The sequence below is a fragment of the Rhinopithecus bieti genome, unplaced genomic scaffold, assembly GCF_001698545.2.
Source record: "Rhinopithecus bieti isolate Rb0 unplaced genomic scaffold, ASM169854v2 scaffold_65209, whole genome shotgun sequence".
In the NCBI taxonomy this organism is placed as follows: Eukaryota; Metazoa; Chordata; class Mammalia; order Primates; family Cercopithecidae; genus Rhinopithecus; species Rhinopithecus bieti.
In genome coordinates, this window is record NW_016826229.1 from 899,990 (window position 1) to 905,845 (window position 5,856).

Consider the following 5,856-nt stretch of genomic DNA (forward strand, 5'->3'; position numbering starts at 1 on the left):
TTTTTTTTTTTTTTTTTAATCATGTCATAGGTAAACTAACCTGGTATTTTAAGAGAAAACTGCAGGTCAGTTTGGCATGAAGATATTGTGGGGGGTTGGGGAGGTGTGGGGGGCGGGTAGGGATATAATGGGTAAAAGACTTATTTTATATGATGGGGAAAAAAAGTAATCTTTACACTGGCTGGCCCAGAGTTTACATTCTAATGTGCATTTTGTCAGAAACATGAAATGCTTCCAAGCATGACAACTTTTAAAGAAAAATATGATACTCTCAGATTTTAAGGGGGAAAACTGTTTTCTTTAAAATACTTGTCTTTAAACAGCAACAACAAAAGCGGAAGTGCCTGATATGTAAGTACTTCCACTTGTGTATATTTTAATGACTATCGATGTTAACAAAAACACAGGTTGTTTTTCAATTTATGCTGCTCATCCAAAGTTGCCACAGATGATACTTCTAAGTGATAATTTTATTTATAAACTAAGTAAAATTTGTTGTTGGTTCCTTTTAGAGCACGGCTGCCCCTTCCACACTCCATCTTGCTCTAATGATCAAAACATGCTTGAATAACTGAGCTTAGAGTATACCTCCTATATGTCCCTTTAAGTTAGGAGAGGGGGCGATATAGAGACCGAGGCACAAAATTTTGTTTAAAACTCAGAATATAACATTTATGTAAAATCCCATCTGCTAGAGGCCCATCCTGTGCCAGAGGAAGGAAAAGGACATTTCCTTTCTCTTTTAGGAGGCACAACAATTATCTTTTAGGACTTCTTTGGGTGACTGGCAGTAACCTAGTGAATTTCTGAAAGATGAGTATTTCTTTGGCAACCTTCCTCCTCCCTTACTGAACCACTCTCCCACCTCCTGGTGGTCCCATTATTATAGAAGCCTTCTACAGCCTGACTTTCTCTCCAGTGGTCCAAAGTTATCCCCTCCTTTACCCCTCATCCAAAGTTCCCACTCCTTCAGGACGGCTGCTGTGCATTAGATATTGGGAAAAGTCATCTGTTTAATTTACACACTTGCATGAATTACTGCATATAACCTCCTTACCTTCAGGAAGCTATTTTCATTTAGTGCTAAACAAGTAAGAAAAATAAGCTCGAGTGAATTTCTAAATGTTGGAACGTGAGGGGATGTAAACAATGTAAAGTAAAACATCTCAGGATTTTATGAGAAGTTACAGATGAGGCATTGGAAGCCACCAAATTGGCAGGTGCACCCTCTGTGGCTGTCTTGTTTCTGAAGAACTTAAACTTCCATAAGAAAGAATTTGACCTAGGCAAGTTTGTTCAAAAGGTAGATCCTGAGATGATCTGGTCAGACTGGGATAAGGCCCAGCAATATGCATTTTAACAGGCACCCCAGTCACTAGGATGCAGATGGACCACACTTTGAGAAACACCACCCATTTCTACTTTTTGCACCTTATTTTCTCTGTTCCTGAGCCCCCACATTCTCTAGGAGGAACTTAGAGGAAAAGGGCACAGACACTACATATCTAAAGCTTTGGACAAGTCCTTGACCTCTATAAACTTCAGAGTCCTCATTATAAAATGGGAAGACTGAGCTGGAGTTCAGCAGTGATGCTTTTAGTTTTAAAAGTCTATGGTCTGGATTTCTATAATACAAATAGACAATCTTCCAAGAATTTGACTTGGAAAAAAATGTCAGAGGAAAACAGGTTATCTGCCCATGTGCATATGGACGACCTTGACTGCCCTGGCCCAGCCCGTATGTTGGCAGTCCAGGGCTATCATCTGTACTGTTTGAAGAATTACTTTGTAATTGACAACACAAAACAAACAAGAAAAAAAAAAAGGCATAAAATGCCAGGGGTTTATAGAAAAAATAGCATGGTATTCTCTAGTTAGGTATGCCAGAGTCCAATTCTTTTAACAGCTGTGAGAATTCGCTGTTTTGTTCCAACGAAAATTTCATTAAAAAAAAAAAAAAAGACTAGAGAAACTAGTCATTAGCTTGATAAAGAATATTTAACAGCTAGTGATGCTGGTGTGTGCCTGCAGCTCCAGCTACTTGGGAGACTGAGACAGGAGGATCGCTTAAGTCCAGGAGTTCAAGTCCAGCCAAGCAACATAGCAAGACCCTGTCTCAAAAAAATGACTATTTAAAAAAACAGTGTGGCTGGGAACAGTGGCTCACACCTGTAATCCCTACACTTTGGGAGGCTGAGGCCAATGGATCATGAGGTCAGGAGTTTGAGACCAGCCTGGCCAATATGGTGAAATCCCATCTCTACTAATAATACAAAAATTAGCTGGGCGTAGTGGCAGGTGCCTGTAATCCCAGCTACTTGGGAAGCTGACGCAGGAGAATCACTTGAACCTGGGATGCGGAGGCTGCAGTGAGCCAAGATCGTGCCACTGCACTGCTGTCTGGGCAACAGGGCAAGACTCCGTTTCAAAAAAAAAAAGTTAGTACTGTATATATAAATATTAGCTTTTCAATGTGCTATACAAAGAATTATAGCACATCCTTCCTTTTATTTTACTCTGTCTCACCTTCTTTAGGTGAGTACTTCCTTAAGTAAGTACTAAACATACATATACAGAACTTGAAAGCTTTGGTTAGCCTCGCCTTAGGTAATCAACCTAGTTTACACTGTTTACAGGGAGTAGTTGAATTACTATAAACCATTAGCCACTTGTCTGTGCACCATTTATCACACCAGGGCAGGGTCTCTCAACCTGGGCACTACTGTCATTTGGGGCCAGGTGATTCTTCCTTGCAGGGAATGTCCTGTACCTTGTAGGACAGCAGCCCTGTCCTATAAGGTATGATGTTTAGCAGCATCCCTGGCCTCTAGCTACTTGATGCCAGAGCATCCTCCCCCTGCAGTCAGGACAATCAAAAAATGTCTCCAGACATTGTCAAATGCCTCCTGGGGGGCAGTATTTCTCAAGCACTTTTAAGCAAAGTGAGTATTCATACAAGAAATTCAGGGGAAAAACATTTTTTAAATAAAAGCTATGTGTTCCTATTCAACAATATTTTTGCTTTAAAAGTCAGTAGAGGGCATAAAAGATGTCAAATTCAAATTTCCATTTCATAAATGGTATACAGACAAGGTCTATAGACTGTGGTAAAAACTTGACTGCCACACAAGGCTTATAAAATAGTAAGATAGTAAAATAACTTATGAAGAAACTACAGAGATTTAAAATTGTGCATCACTCATTTCAGCAGCAAAATAAGAACTCCTAACTGGACAGAAATTTTTCTAGCTAGCAATGTTATTTTTGTAAAATAGTTATCAAAACTGTGAGGAGTAAAGAAAACTAAAGCCAATTTATTATAGTCACACAAGTGATTATACTAAAAATTGTTATAAAGTGTATAATTTTATAATGTATTTACCTGTCCTGATATATAGCTATAACCCAATATATGAAAATCTCAAAAATTAAGACATCATCATACAGAATGCAGGATCCCTTAAACTGAGATCCCTGATCCATCTTTCATATTTCAATTTCCACACATAAAACAATTATATAAACAACTTTGTAGGACTATGCCCTTTTGTGTACGCATACCCATTTTAACCAATTTGAAAGGTTAATTTAAAATCTAGAGGTGAATGAGAAACATGGGGGAAAAGTGTGAAATAAGTGAAAATATTAACTATTTCTTTGAACTCTAAAGACCGAAACTGTAGTCATTATGTAAATATAGTTTCATATGTACCTGTTTATTTTGGCAGATTGTCAAAATATGAATGTATATATTGCATAACTATGTTAGAATTGTGTATATTTTAAAGAAATTGTCTTGGATATTTTCCTTTATACATAATAGATAAGTCTTCGTTCAAATGTGTTTGATGGTTTTGATTAAATGTGTTTTGCCTCTTTACTTTCCACAAAACTATAAAATAAATGCATGTTCGTACAAAAAGTTGCAGAATTCATTTGATTTACGAGAAACAAAAATTAAATTGTCAACATAAACTAGTTAATAGCTTTTCTCATATCCAAGTATAACAAACAGAAAAGTTTCATTAATTGTAAACCACTCTTTTCATACCACATTATTGAATATTGTTACAATTGTCTGGAAAATAAAGGTATTTTCTTTGGGCTTTTACAAGTTATATATTTTACTATTTTTATCTTATACATTCACTTTGCTCACATCCAAGACTCAATAAAAGAAGACTGAGGCTATAATTCGCCATAGTTGTCCAGTCTATGTTTCTAGCAGTGACCACAGGATATTTTGTAGGACTCTTAAACTGCCTTCAAAGTTTTGAGACAGCAGAAAGCACTGCTCCTCAAAGTGTGGCCCATGGACAGATGGTGCTGCATCACCTGAAGCCTGTTAAAAACAACAGATCCCAGGGGCCACTCAAAACTATTCAAGTCAAATTGGAAATTCTACAACATCTCCAAGTGATTCATATTGCATTGAAGTTGAGAAGCACTGCTCTAAAGCTCTAAAGCACAACTTACCTCTTAAAATAAAATGTGTGCTTTGAATAGAGAGGGAAAAAAAAATCAGCCAAACTGCTGCAACATGCAAAAGCAGAGTCATCTGCATAGTTTTTTTTTTAAAAAAATAGTAGTAAGCAGGAGGGTTTAAATATTTTTAAAGAGTATGCCGAAATAAATGTGCTGAAGTTATAAAATAAGTACACGTTGGGCTCACAGACTGCCATCGCTGTACAGATGGCAGAGTAATGCAAAGATGGGGTGGAAAGTGAGTGTGTGCTGCCATAAATAGTGATGCACCAGCATCTCCATTCATGTCTGCAGTGCTGTCTCACATGCCTCCCTACCCATCGCAGTTGTGCTGAGCCGTCTTAGGAGGGCAGCTCACTGCAGCACGACCATCAATAAGTGCATCTGCTGTATCTCTCACATTCAAATACAGTCTTGGAGAGCTGAGTGTGGGAATTGCAGCTACTTGGGAGGCTGAGGCAGGGAGGATCCTTTGAACCCAGGAGTTCAAGGCCAGCAACATAATGAGACTCCCCCCCACCATCTCTTAAAAAAATAAAATGTTACAGAAAAGAGCACTACTTTTATTTCTTTTCACAGAGCAGGTTAGGAAATGCTGTTAAAAGACCTGTATTAAAGCAATCATTTTGTCCCATAGAATTAACTGGAAAATAATTTTATACTTACTTTTAAAAGTACTTCCTTTTATTTATTCTACATCACTTGTTAAAACTACAAATTGCATTTTAAAACTCCTTCCTCATCATCATCTTTTAATATTTTAAGGTGTCAAAGACTGGACATCATCTTACACAAAATCAGGGCCTAATTTTCATTTAGGGACCACTACAGCCTGACTTTAAAGAAAATGGCTACTAAACTGAACTTTTGATTCTATGCAAAATTAAATCTAAGACTCAAGTTGCTAAAAGCAACTTTACTGTAACTTTTACTATGGCCCTGGCTCTACTGCCCTCTGCTGGATGGTCCACCTAACTACATCACACAAATCATTCTTAAGGGAGAGCTTTACTGTACCAGGTGCTCAGTAACTATGTAAGATATCTAAATCACTAATTTCTCAAAAAAGATGAAAATATATTGTGACTCTATACATCATATCCAAAGGACAAAATATCCACAAAATAAGTCACTCATTGAATATCTGCTGTTACTTTCATTTAAACATGATAAAATCAATTTCATTTTACCACTTGTTCAAAATACTTGAAACATAAAGAATTTGAATTTCCTATTTCTTGAGTGAACTTACCTAGCAATCATGCAAAGTCATGGCTTTAAAGTGACCATGAAACACTGCAGGCAATCTGATTAAAGGCTATTTTTTTTTTTCTGCAGGCAATCTGATTAAAGGCTATTTTTTTTTTTTTT